The sequence below is a fragment of the Mus caroli genome, unplaced genomic scaffold (assembly GCF_978045245.1).
Source record: "Mus caroli unplaced genomic scaffold, Mus_caroli_1 scaffold_12, whole genome shotgun sequence".
NCBI lineage: Eukaryota > Metazoa > Chordata > Mammalia > Rodentia > Muridae > Mus > Mus caroli.
The window spans coordinates 31,538,817-31,553,608 of record NW_028227267.1 but is presented as its reverse complement, the minus strand read 5'-3'; the positions used below and the strand labels follow the sequence as shown (position 1 = coordinate 31,553,608).

The 14,792-nt window shown below is 38.1% G+C and overlaps 1 protein-coding gene across 6 annotated transcripts in view; it reads left to right on the top strand.

Moving 5' to 3' along the window:
* Positions 1–14,792, top strand: part of Nrg3 (neuregulin 3) — a 1,083,337-nt gene that overhangs the window by 843,859 nt on the left and 224,686 nt on the right. The window lies entirely within an intron of this gene.

The window sequence follows — 14,792 nt, the reverse complement described above, 5'->3', positions numbered from 1 at the left end:
CTGTGCATCTCCAACATGGAGCAGGATTGGCTGATCTGGGCTCCATTAGAATTCAGACAGCTGTTTGTTGAAAGGGGATCTGTGATGGTTTAAGTGAAGATGCCTGCTAGGTTTGTGTATTCGAACACCTTGGGTACCTTGTTTGCAATGCTTTTGTGGGAAGTTGAGTCTTATTGGAAGACATGTGAGTATAGGCTGGGTTTGAGAAAGTACCCAAGGAGCTGAAGGGATCTGTAACCCTATAGGTGGAACAACAATATGAACTAACTAGTACCCCCTGATCTCATGTCTCTAGCTGCATATGTAGCAGAAGATAACATAATTGGCCATCATTGGGAGGAGAGGCCCTTAGTCTTACAAAGATTATATGCCCCAATACAGGGGAATACCAGGGCCAGGAAGCAGATGGGTTGGAGAGCAGGGTGGGGGAGGGTATAAGGGACTTTTGCAATGGCATTTGAATTGTAAATAAAGAAAATATCTATAAAAATTGTTAAAAACAAAAGGAAAGGAAAGTTTAAGAATATACTGTACCATTTCAAGTCACTCTCTCTTCTACATACTTTTAGTTTGAGATGTGAGCTATCAGCTAGCTGTTCCAGTCACAATGTATGCCTTCCACAATGCCTCTGTTCCATGATGGAGTTCAATTCTTACTGCCCAGGAACCAGAAACTCAAACAAACTGTTCTTTCTATAAGTTACCTTTGTACAGGTGTTTTTATCACAGGAAAAGTTAGATCACATGGGTGACTGTAGAATGAAGTGATATAGAAGAGTGTTGTAGAGACAACATGGAAATGGGAAGTCTGTCAGATATCAGCAAGTATGTAATTTTCAGCACCTGCATGTTAAAAATGATAGTTTAACTGGAGCTATCTCCATTGTTTTGAAAGTAAAGAGTATAATATTTAAGCCTAATTTTGTGAAATTCTTCTAATACCTAGAGTTCCATAGGGGACATAGTCTTCTGAGAAAGTCCAGAAAATTACTGGGAGCATCAATTCATAGTTCTGATGGGGAATCCATGTGCCAAGCTAAGGGATGGGCTGAACAATCCCTAAGAGTCTTGAAAACCAAGAATCCAAGTGAAGTTTGTCAGCATGTACTATCTGCATCCTGAATTCTAGCTACAGAGACAGAGAGCAGAACATGAAAATTATGGACTATATCCACTTAATGCTCCAAGGCTCCCTTCCTATACTACAAGTCTCCTTCCCATTATTCAGCTATGAGGCAACTAGAAAAAGCATTTCTTTTTTGCTCTTTGCCTTTTTCTCAGCCAAGCTTCATTTAAGGTTCAGAGCCCAAGACCTAGACAGGACTCACAATTGAACTTTGTGGCCATATCTGGTTGGAACCTTAGCTTCCAAGCCATCCTTGAAGTTTTTAATCTTTATTCTCTTCTCTTCACCTTTGGCACATGAGTCCAAATCTTCTACTTTCTTGGTCTTTGATCTTAACCTCTGTGTCTGCTGCCCCCATTACTCCATATTCTGTGACCTTTAGCCTGTTACTGACTGCTAATGGGCCATATCTGCTGATTATTCAAGGAACATTGTTAGTCATACTCTGGGCTGACATCATTTTATATTCGTGTGTGAGTATGTAGCTTGATTCTGCTTAAGATTTTCAGTTTCAATAAAAGAATGAGCCCTACATTGATTATAATATATTAATTATTCTTGTCTATGTGAAGAAAAACAAATTTGACCTCTAATAGTAACTTGTATTGATCTTTGTGCACCTAATAATGAATACCATTAATTCACTTAACAAATATTGATTCTTACAGTAAGTCACTGGGTAGCAGTTGGTGTAGAATGGGATTATATATCTTATAAATAGAAGTCATCTGCAACTTAATAAATGCTCAATAAATGATCTTTTCCTCTTAATATTCATAAAATGGCAACAGTGGAATATAAGCTGGCTTGTTTTCCATATCATAAATCAGATAATGTTGGTGACCTGACTACAAAGTACCTAGTAAGGTACTACAATGATAGAAGATTAAGTAATAGTCTAAATATCAGTAATGAGGTTTTTAAATTTAATAAAGAATCACTTAGTTTGTGTTCCCACTTCTCTAAAGGATGACTTGTTAAAATGCTAAAACATGAGGTGGGTGTGTAGCTGGTGCTCAGGGAGATGAAGAGCAAGGAACAGGTAGACTGAAAAAAGGCTGTCCTTTGGAGACACTGGAACACATGGACTAAGGAGCAGAGATCGGGTGAAGCAACAGAGGGCAAAGACCAGAATAATCTTTCTAAAAGGACACAGGAAATGATGTGATAAATAATAAGGTAAGTACCACAAACACATTTTAGGAAATTGATTCCTGAGGTACAGGGAATGCTCTGGAAAACTCCCAAGTAAGTAAAAACTAGTTTACTCTGCTAAGGAAAGAAAAAAGAAAAAAAGGTCTTTTTCAATTATGTGACAGTTATATCAATTATTTACTTTAAACTGCTTGAGTGTGGATGTTCAACCACAATGTTTAAGTTGCACAAACTGGGTAAATTGTTCATGGTTATGTAATAATGCCTATTAGGGTCCAGCACGCAGAACTGAGATAGATATAAAACACATAACTGAAGCGGTAACTCCTTCAGCTTCTTTACACCTTGACTTGATACTGTTAGAAAACTCTCTTCATTTCTTTTATTTTCAAAGAATGAGCTGACACATTCAAGGCCATTAGCAGATTGCCAAGGAAGCCAACAATGAATTACAGGTGTCAAGCTGTGGAATCATAGAAGCGAAGGTTAATCATTATGTCATGAAGTGCATGATTCCAGCCATTGTACCAATGGAAAACTATAAACCTCAGCTGCCTTTTGCCAGGCTATTGAGTGACGGGTACACTGCTGACAAAATGCCTATTAGAGTCCATCTTTTAGACACTATTTGAGGGATGCACAGAATTTCTTAGGAAAGAAATATTCTGGAAGATGGCTATGCTCGGGGGTTCTGTGACATTTGTTTTCCCCATGCAGTGTTTATATGATGTGATGGTAAGTACAGATTATCTGTTCCAGTTGGCATGAGCTATTTACCATTCCATGTGATACATTGTTGTCTCATGCTTTGTTGTCTCTAGGATCCTTTAAAATTACCAAAAAACTCTCTAGTAACCAAGATGCTCTAACCAGCAGTCATACTTGGAGGCATCTTGTACCTAAAAATACAAAAATTTTTATCATGACATATAAATGTAATTTGCTTGACACAGAAGACTAATATTAATTAAATGGGTACTAGAGAAGGCTAGGTTCACAGGAATACCTACAGTGGTTTGTTCTATGGTTTGTTCTGTGTGTGTGTGTGTGTGTGTGTGTGTGCTTATGAAAATGTGTGATATGTACATGTATGCATTCATGTGTGTGTTACAGACATAGGGACCTGTATATGTAGGTATGCATGTTTACTTGCACATGTGCACATACACATATAGAACCCAAAAGTAGAGATTGCACATCTTCTTTCGCTCATCACATTACTTTTTAAAGGCATAGTGAATGTGGAGTCTGGAGTTCACCACCTAGGCATGAAAGCTTTGGCTGCTGAACTCCAGGAAGGGGTCTGTCTCTGCTTCCTTAGCCCGACGAGAATAGGTTCTGTGACCATGTCTGGCATGTTAATTAGGTATGTGAGAATCTGAACTCAGGGCCTCACGTTCTTTACTGACTGAGTCATCTTCCAATCTGTTTACTGTAATTTTATATTACAAAAATGTTTTTACTCTAGTATCTTATCAGATCATACACATTAAAAGTGAACTTTAATACTAAGAAAGAGAAATATAGATTACTCATGTTGATGAGAGTATGTCCTGCCACGGTTGAGTAGTTTCTCTAAAGTAAACGTGTGCAAGCCAGAGGAGAGTGTTCCAGGACAGAAAATGTAACTGAAGGTTTTCTATCCAAAAAAGTAGCTCGAGGCAACTCTAGTACCATTTAACCTCTATGAAAAAAGATACACTGTTCATGGTGATTAAACTCAGATTTAATTAACTAAGACAAAAATAATCCTAGAGAGAATAAACACACAGACTGCTACATATCCATGTTGATTCTAGGCACACAGCAACCCAGACACAGCTATGCAATAATCCGTTGTTAGTGGGGAGGAGAAACACCCTCCACAGGACAGACTGCTCCACCCACACACATACTTCATTTGCATCTTTTTATATACTTTTAAATGTAGCAGACCTCTGAGCTAATGAAAGGCGTGTCCTATATAGAGGAAATTATGGCTTAAAGAGTATTGCAGAACATTTCTAGGGCCAGGGTCCTCTAGAATCACAGAACTTATGGGTAGTCTATATATAGTAAGGGAATTTGTTGATGACTTATGCTCTGTAATCCTACTCCCCAACAATGGTCAGCAGCAGCTGGGAATGGAAGTCCAAGGATCCAGCAGCTGCTCAGTCCCACAAGGCAAGCAGGCAAGGAAGAGAGAGAGAGAGTCTTCCTTCTTCTAATGTCCTTATGTAGGTCACCAGCAGAAGATGTGACCCAGATGAAAGGTGTGTACCACTGTGCCTTGATCTTGAGCTTGCTTTGTCCCAGATGATATTGAACACAGAGATCTCCATTCCTTAGTCTGCTGGGATTTATAACCACTATGCCTCAAGGTCTCTATGCCAAAATCTAGATCAGAAACTTAATTCTCCCAGCCTCAAGATCAGGATTACAGGTGAGCCTTCCAATTTTGGATTGCAGTTCATTCTAGATATAATCAAGTTGACAACCAGGAATAGCCACTACATAAAACCAAGGTGAAATTTTGTAGTTAGTTTGAAACACAAATAAAGCCCCACCCCCACAGGCCTAAATTATGAAGCTATATCTCAATTGTCAGAACAGTAGGACATGTACCTGTGTAGAACGAATGGAAAAAGGCAGTGAACTTGGTTGTGGTGTGATGTGGGAACTAGAAACCCTGTAATATGGCTGCACAGCTTGTTTTTATTGCTATTTTAGAAGGACAGTCCATAACTTCATAGAAATCATTCTTAAAGCTGTCTATGTAGGCTTCTGACAGCATAGCTAGAGATATCTGATTACCATCCATCTGTTGATAAATCAGTGAAGATAACCATATCAACAGAAGTTTGGTTATCTTATCTTTGCTGAAGAGCACATTTAAAAACACAAATAGTGGTTCAATAATCTCATTTGTAAATTTTAGACATTTTGCATTTTGTTTGTAATTGTTAAGCTTAAAAGATTTCTTCTCTGGTTGTTGTTTTTTTTTTTTTTTTGGTGTTGTTTTGTTTTGTTTTCTTTCTTGAAAGTTTATGGGAAATTAGACTCTCAGATACTGTCTTGAGAAGTTGGTAGATGTATAGAGGACTGGGTTTAAGCCACCCCAGGATGTCACTCTTGAGTTGAGGAAAGGCTTGACCTTTTAAATCATATGTACGTATGTGTGAACATAACTCCTTTCCACTATGCAATAAGCAAGAGCTAGAAACTAGAAGTCTAACCTTAGCTTCTTGACCAATCAAAATGATGCAGTAATGGTTCCTGAGAGGACTGGAGGTGAAAATGGAGTAAGAGGCACAAAACACACAGCTTCATGATTGGGATTTAGTAAATGCCCAGCACATACTAGCTGCAAAGTCACCACACAGATTCTCAAATGGAGAAAGTATTGGTTGTCTCCAAGCCCAAATTTACAGTCTTTTAAAATGACATCATGGCAAGAAGTTAGACCTGTGAAGTCTTTGGTACCACCCATAGCCTTCATGAGTGCTAGTGATCTTTGCCATCCTTCATAATCCAGTCATCAATTTTCTGCCAGCCAGCTTCTCACATCTGACCTTGGAAATGCAGGCAGTCAAATCTGATGCTATATTCAGAGCTCTAGCATGTCAGTGTGAATTCCCAGATTTCTAGAAAGGAATAAATCCTTAAAACTTTCTTCCTTGACCAAGGAAGGAACTACATGTGAAAAGGTCAACTCACACATATTTAATTCTATATCAGTTAGATTCTGTTACAGAAAATAGGTGAATATGCTGCCATACTGAACTTAAGTATTCCAGATATTGTAACCCAATCATGTCACTTCTATGAGATTCTCTTGGAACTTATTTTCATTTAGTAGGTTCTTTTCAAATTATAATATGGATACAGATGCCCTGGTGATTATATGAGTGGGAAGTTTTTGTTTCAAACATCAGGGCAGACATCAGAATTTGTGCATTTAAGGCCTTGAGTGGTTGGAATTGGAGGCTTTATACTGCAGAAAGATAATGAGCTCATAACCTGTAAGGACTATATCCCTGATTCAAAAGTTTAACCAACACCCCTTTGGTCTTATAGTGCTATACCTTTTACTCTTGTATCTCATCAAAAATTCTCCTTGTGGCTGAGAATGTAGCTAAAGTCAAAAACAAACAAAATCACTGCTCATCAAAAAAGCAATTGCACTGGCACTAGAAAGTTGGCTTAAGAGTTACAGTGGATTGAATATACTTAGCTCAGGGAAAGGCACTATGAGAATGTGTGGCTTTGTGGCCTTCTTGGAGGAAATGTATCACTGTGGAGATGGGCAATGTGACCCTTCTCCTAACCGCATGGAAGCCAGTCTTCTCCTATTAGCCTTCCTATGAAGGTGTAGCTCTATCAGCTCCTCCAGTACTATGCCTGCTTCAGTGCTGCCATGCTACCACTTTGATATTAGACTGAACCTCTGAACTTGTAAACTAACCCCAAGGATATCCTCCATTTTTGGATTGTAGTTCATTTTAGATGTAGTAAAGTTGACAACCAGGAATAGCCAGCACAACAGTTAAGAGCACTTGCTACTCTTACAGATGTCCTCAAGTTTGTTCTCAGCTCCTCCCCCCCCCACACCCCTGACAACTTACAACTGTCTGTAACTCCATTTCAATGGAATCCACCACTCTTGTCTTGCCTCCAAGGCTAACTGGGCACACATGGCATGCACATGCATATAAGCAGAAAATGAAAATGAAAAGTTTAGAGAAGTCCCTTGTGTCTGTCTGCTCTTTTCCACTTTGTTTTATTCTTATTTTGGTTGTTGTTGTTGCTGCTGCTGGTGACGGTGATAATTGTTCTTTCTGCTCAGCTTTGTGGGAACCTGACCATTTTTTTTTTTTTTTTTTTTTTTTTTTTGGTTTTAAGTAAACTCTCTTCTTGACATTTGCTGGGCCAATGTCCAGGATCCATTGCATATTTGTTTCTTCATTGTGCTTGTCCCGACTCAGAGGCTACTCTTTGATATGTCTGTAATTAATTTTCATCCTTGATGACAAATGGAACAGTTCAGATTCAGTTCCCAGGGTCTCTTGCTGCTTGTAGACCACAGACATTCAACTAAGTTAGCTGGAGGATGTGAATTCTTTCCCCTCCACAGTCGTGATCAGGCTGAAATTGGTAGTTCAGTTCCATTGACTTCTGTTATTGGACCTAAAAGTTTAAAGCATTGTTTCCTATTCTAAGGCTGCCATAGGGATTAAATAACACTTGTGTTTCAATTAGCCAACTACATGCTGTAACCAATATATACTACAATTGTGTTTATAAAGTACTATTATTAATATTTTATTATAAATATTTATTAATATTATTACTAAAAGTATTATCATATCATTGTAAAAATTACCTTGAGTAGAAAGAATATGAAATTGTGATCCCTTTTTCATTCCCATTGAAGGAAATGATTTTATTGTACTTCCTTTATTATGGGCATTATTAGGCCTATTTTCATACAAAGTTACACCAATGTTCTTCACCTTTAAAAGATGTTTTTGAACTACATTTTGATATAAAAATATTCCTTGTGTCTTCATTACTCCTGCACATCTTGCAGGCAGGACAGATTGTAGGATGAAGGTTTTGTGACTCGGTTGATGTCCCAGTCCCACTTCTGGGAGCTATAACTTGCCTGGTTATAGATGGTGACTGTTTCAGGCTCCATAACCCCATTACTATTGAAAGTTTCCACTGTACTAGGGTTTCTACATCACTCCCCAAAGACCCTCAATTTCAAGTTTATCTTCTGGTACTATCTCCCTTCTTCCCTCCTACCCCCTACAAAAACCCTGCTGTTCCCATCCTCACCTGCCCCAACTCCATCCACAAAATTTGTTATATTTATCCTTCACAGGGAATTTCATATGACATCCCCCAGGACTTCCCCCAGCCCTCTCCCCAGCCCTCCTTATCATGTAGCCTTCATAGGTCAATAAAGATTGTAGCATGATCATCCTTTACATAGCAGCTAATGCCCACTTATAAGTGAGTAAAAAATGTTTGTCTTTCTGGATTTGTGTGACCTCACATGGGATGATTTCTTTTTAGTTCCATCCAATTGCCTGCAAATTTCATGATGCCATTGCTTTTAACAGCTGAGTAATACTCCACTGTATAAATACAGTACATTGTCTTTATCCATTCTTTGATTGAGGTTGTTTTTAATTTCTGATTATTATGAATAAAGCTTCTATGAATATAGCAAGTGTCCTTATGACCCAATGGAGGGTCTTTTGGGTACATACCAAAGAGTGATATAGCTGGATTTTGAGGGGCATCAATTCCCAACATTGTGAGGAACCACCATATTGGTTTCGAGAGTAGCTGTACAAGTATATGTCCACCTGCATTAGAACAGTGTTCCCCTTGATCCACATACCTGCCAGCATGAGTTGTCCTTTGTGGATTTAACATTAGACATTCTGAAAGGTGTAAGATGGGATATCAGAGCTGTTTGATTTTTATTTCCATGCTAAGAATATTGAAAATTCTTTAAGTGTTTCTCATTGATTTGAGATCTGTCTGTTCAGAATACTCAATTTAGATGTATACTCCATTTTTAATTAGATTGTTTTCCATTCTGCATGCTGCCAGTTTGACCTATTGATGATGTCCTCTGCCTTAGAGAAGCTCTACAGTTTCATGAGGTCCAATTTCTTAATGGTTGATCTTGGTGCCTGTACTACTAGTGTTCTGTTCAAGAAGTTGTCTCTGTATCAACACATATGAGGCTATTTCTTACATCCTCTTCTATTCTTTTTGGAGTATCTGGTTTTGTGTTGAGGTCTTTGATATACTTGGACTGGATGGAGTTTTGTGACAGATGAAAAATATAGATCTATTTGAATTTTTCTATATGCTGACATCCTGTTAGACCAGCAACATTGTAGCAGATGATTTTCTTTGTTCTGTTGTATATTTCTGGTTTCATTATAAAAAATCAGATAGTCATAGGTATATGGATTTACACCTGCATATTTGATTTGATTCCCTTGATCAATTGATCTGTTTTTTATGAGAAAAAAATAACTATTCCAACTCAAGGTCACAAGAGGGAGCCCATTCATGATACTGCCAGAATGGTCAGGAACCAGAGGTAGGACAGCCCAGAGACCTGGGATAAACCTAACCAAGACTGACCAAAAAAGAAAAAGAGTCAATGAAATGGTTCCTAATGATATTATGCTATAGTCCTGATTCAGTGCCTAGGTCATCATCCAGCAACTGATGAGAGCAAATGCAAAGACCCAGAGCCAAACATCAAGTGAAGCCAAGGGAAGTGAAGCCCATGAAAGAAGGAAGGAAAGAAAGACTGTAGGAGACAGAGGAGTCAACAACACCATGAAAACAAGTCCCATAGAAACAACTAAGTAAGGCTCATAGGAGCTCACAGAGACTGAAGTAACAAACCTGGACCTTGTATGAGTCTGAACTAGGTCCTCTGCATATTCATTATAGTTAGGTAGCTTGGTATTCTGTTGGGACTCCCAATAGTGGGAATGGAGGGTGTCTCTAACTCTTTTGCCTGCACTTGGGATATTTTTCTTCCTACTGGGTTGCTTTCTCTAGAATTGATCTGAGGGTTTGTTCCCAATGTTAATGTAGCTTGTTAAGCTTGTTAGATAGCTTTTCCTGGGAGGCCTGCTGGGTTTTTTGTTTTGGTTTGGTTTTTGTTTTTGTTTGTTTTATTTTTGTTTTTTGTTTCTTGTATTTTTTTGTTTTGTTTTGTTTTTTTGAAGGGAAATGGAAGAGTAGATCTGAGGAAGAGAGACAGTGGTGAGGGAGTGGGACTAGGAAAAATGAAGGGAAAAGATTCTGAGGTGAAAAGGGGAAAAATTAATTTAAAAAAATCCCCCTTTCAATACAAACATTCACTGATGCTGACTTAAGATACTAGCTTCCATTCCCAGCATTTACTGTTTACTGTTATACTAAATTTGCAAATATGGACACCTTTTTTTGCTGTGACTGGTATTTATTTTCACTGATATTAGTACCCCTTACCCAAATACTCTCTGATACATCTGAACAAGGTATTCTCTGAAACGTTCTCTTCATCCACACAAAACCTCCTAATTGCTATTGAGATAATAGAATAAAAACAAGAACTCTCTACAGCAGATCCAATGGGTAAGATAAGCACTTTTCTTAGAATTGCTTCATTGATTACCATTTAAATGTATGGTGAATCCCTTTCCAGAAGTTTAGAAAAAAATCATTTCATAAAACACCCAGGAAGTCTCTCAAGGAAAGTAATTAATGACATTATTAACTTATGCACAATGAAGCTTGTTGAAAACTTTCCTGTTACTCAAAATGGTTTGGAAAATAAAGTATGATTACTTTGGTTATTGGGCTCTAATGAAGCTTCTATTGATTTTCAGAATGTCAGAGAGGTTTCAGGCTTTTTTTTCTCAAGGATTCACCCAGCCATTAAAGACTCAGAAAGGAAACAGACCCTACTGTGGAATGTTGGTCTTCATGCATGAAGTAAAATCTTGCAGCTAAAAAAAGGAAATAGAGTCAGAGTTCACCATGCTCTTCTCCTGTCTTTCTTTCTTTTTTTTAAAATTAGGTATTTTCTTCATTTACATTTCAAATGCTATACCAAAAGTCCCCCATACCCCCCCACTCCCCTACCCACCCACTCCCACTTCTTGATCCTGGCATTCCCCTGTACTGGGGCATATAAAGTTTGCAATACCAAGGGGTCTCTCTTTCCACTAATGGCCGACTAGGCCATCTTCTGATACATATGCAGCTAGAGGCACAAGCTCTTGGGGGTACTGGTTAGTTCATATTGTTGTTCCACCTATAGGATTGCAGACCCCTTTAGCTCCTTGGGTACTTTCTCTAGCTTCTCCATTGGGGGTCCTGTGATCCATCCAATAGCTGACTGTGAGCATCCACTTCTGTGTTTGCCAGGCACTGGCATAGCCTCACAAGAGACAGCTATATCAGGGTCCTTTCAGCAAAATCTTGTCTTTCTAACTCTTCTCTTGAAAGCCTCCCTGCTTCTTCTCCTGTAGCACTCCTCTTTCCATTCTCTTCCCTTATTATATCTAATCTGCTTCCCCTTTTCTCTTCCTTGGTTTTCTTATCAGGTTCCTGTCACTGTGGCCAGTCAAGCATGTGCAGGGCAGTTAGAGAATCCCAATCATCCTTTGACTTCCCCTACTGTCCCCACCTCTGCATGGGAGAGATAGTTGACAGGATAGTTGTCTTTTTTCCATTGTGTATTTTTGGCTTCACACACTGGGGAAAAAAAAAGATTACTTCATTGGCTTTGTAACTTTACTTTTATTCTTCAAGTCAAATACAGTATATTCTATTTTATTCTTCTGTCAATAGTTTGTACTTTCAACATTATCATTTTATTGGTTTAATGTATAAAAGTCTGGACTTATTGTTAGAATAAAACAATATACCTTGCAATGTATAGCAGCCAACTCTCTCACCTTTGTGAACACCTTATCTTTTCTATAAAAGGAGCCTTAAGAAGCTGGCAGGGGCTGTACTCTCAAATCCTAACTTAGGGTGAGACAGCTGGATTGACCAGTCCCCGGTGTACCCCAAAATAAAACTTGCTTCAATTGGACAATTTTGAATTTGGTTATTCTCCTCACAGTTCACGGGTTTAATTTTTATATTTTGATATGTATTCATTTTTTTTTATTTTTCTCGTAAGTGTAATGTCTCTAGTTTATTTCTGATGAGTCATTATTGTAGCACACACTCACTTTTAATTATTTTACCAGGTGCATCTTTACTTACTGAGTTCTTAAAAAGAGTATTTCACTAGATTCAGAAAGCCAGAGGGAAAAACAAAGTGGTGGGAAGGACTTTTATTTCTGTCTTTACTCAGCCCAGGGCCCATCTCTCAGCCTGTTTTCTCCTGAACTCCTTTGCTTTCATGAGTCTTATTGGTCATTGCAGACCACCATCCTTAGTCTCTCATTTCAATGTTTTCTTCAGAAAATTATAATGAATCTTAAATCCAGTAATATATGTCATAGCCAAACTTCTTTGTTTTTCTTCATATGTGATTATTTTGATCATTCTTGGGGTTTTGCATTCATTATATCCTCACAGATCATCTCTATTTTATGCTATTCTTCTCTTTCAGAGATTTTGAAGGTAAACTAAATTTTCTTTATCCTCCATTTCTCTTAAACATTAATATTTATCATTTATTTGTATGTCTCTCTAGTGAATATTTATATATGTGTGTGTGTGTGTGTGTGTGTGTGTGTGTGTATGTGTGTGTATGTATAGGCATAACACTGATAATTTATGCATGAGGAGGTGAGAGTACAATTTGCAAGAATTAGTTCTTTTATCATATGTGGCACCTGGTTCAAACTAGGGCCATCAGATTTGGCAAGCATTTTTATCAGCTGAGCCATCTTGCTGCCCTTTAAGTACATTTCTATCCCCTTTCCATATTTTACTTCTATTTCATTCTGGTCAAATCCAATAATTTCTCCCATATGACTGTGTATCCCCTGAGGTATTCACTCAAACAATTATCTTGTTTTTCTTCTACAAACTTATAAACCAAGACATATTTTAGCACACCATATAGCCCTTGGTAAGTTTCAAGCTTAATTGTTTGTTTCCTGAAACCACAGTAATCTATCCAGGCTAGTATCTTAAACAGATAGTTCCAGTACTGGTAAGGCCAAAGGCAGTAGTTCAAGACCAGCCTGGGCTAACTTCAGAGACTGTATCTCAAGTGCCAAAGTGCCTTGATCTTGTTGTTCTTAGACAGCCATATTTTCTTTGGTGTCCTCCATTACATCCCCTATGACTCTTCCATACTGTTTTATGTCCTCTTCTACAGGGTTGCCTAAGTACAGGGCAGGAGGTGGCATTTGATAGGGATATGTCTGTTAGGACTGAGTGAACCAAGGTCCCTCATACTCTGCATAATGTCTGTGAATCTCTGTATTTGTTCCGATCAGCTGCAGGAGAAGCTTCTCTGATGATGACTGAGCAAGGTGCTAATAGTTTAGCAGAATATGATTAGGAGTCATTGTATGGTTATGTTTCTTTAGTAGAACAGTAGTCTCAGGTTCTTAGTTACTCAAGCAGCTTCAGGTATGGATTCCACCAGCTTTGTGTCACCATTGCCCTAATTTTTGCAAGCAGTACACCATTGTAGATCAAAGGGTTTGTGGCTTTGTTGGTGTTTGCATTTCTTTTATAGTCATGTGTAGAGTATTGTCCTATACTAAGGACTCTAGAACACTGTTTCTCAACCTTCCTAATGATGTGACTGTTTAATATAGTTCCTTATATTGTGGTGACCCCAATCATAAAATTACTTTCATTACTACCTCATAACTGTAAGTTTGCTACTGTTATGGTTGTAATGTAAATATCTGATATGCAGGATATCTGATATACAATTCCTGTGAAAAGGTCATTTATTCAACAACGAAAGGGTGACCCACAACTTGAGAACTAGAACATAGGGGTGAAGGTTTTGTGTAAGTGCCAGCACAACTTCTCCATATTTAATGAGTAGTGTAGGTGTCATCTTCAACTGCAAGTCCTTGCTGACAGTATATGGAGAGCCACCAACATTCTTTCCAACAGACTATGTTTTTTTGGTTTTTTGTTTTTGGTTTTTTGGTTTTTTGAGTGTTTCCATAGGGGGTCCTTCTGGCCAACACGTCAACAAGATGCTCCCAATTCCAGTATTGGAAGCTTTGTTTGGTGTCAACAGATGTCCAGTTGGGGTGCATATATATAGATATGCTCTGATTAAAATTAGCTATTGCATGAGATTTTACTCTGCCTTATTTTTAGGCTACACCCTTCTCAGCTCCACACCATGTGGTGACACAGCCAGTATAAAAATCACAACAATATGAACTAACCAGTACCCCCTGGAGCTGGTGTCTCTAGCTGCATATGTATCAAAAGATGGCCTAGTCGGCCATCACTGGGAAGAGAGGCCCATTGGTTTTGCAAACTTTATATGTCACAGTACAGGGGAATGCCAGGGCCAAGAAGTGGGAGGGGTAGGGTATGGGGGACTTTTGGGATAGCATTGGAAATTTAAAGGAAGAAAATACCTAATAAAATTAATAATAATAAAAAATCAGTGTCAGGGTTCTTCAGGAATATAATAATCATCTACTTTAATATCTAGCTATACCACTCTTGGGCATATACCCAAAGAAGGCTTCATGCTACCGTAGAAACATGTGTTCAACCTTGTTCATTCCAGTTCTGTTTATAGTGGATCAGAATTCAAAATAACCTAGACATCCCTCAACAGATAGCTGCATAAAGAAAAATATGGTATTTTTAAATACTGGCTAATATTACTTAGCCATGGAGGTAAAAAAAAAAAAACCTGTAATGATTAAGTTTACAGGTAAATGGAACAAACAAGAAAAATTGATCCCGTGCGAGGTAACACAAACTCAGAAAGAAAAAAAAATTGTTTGTATTCTCTTATGTAGATATTAGCTATTAAATCAGTGAT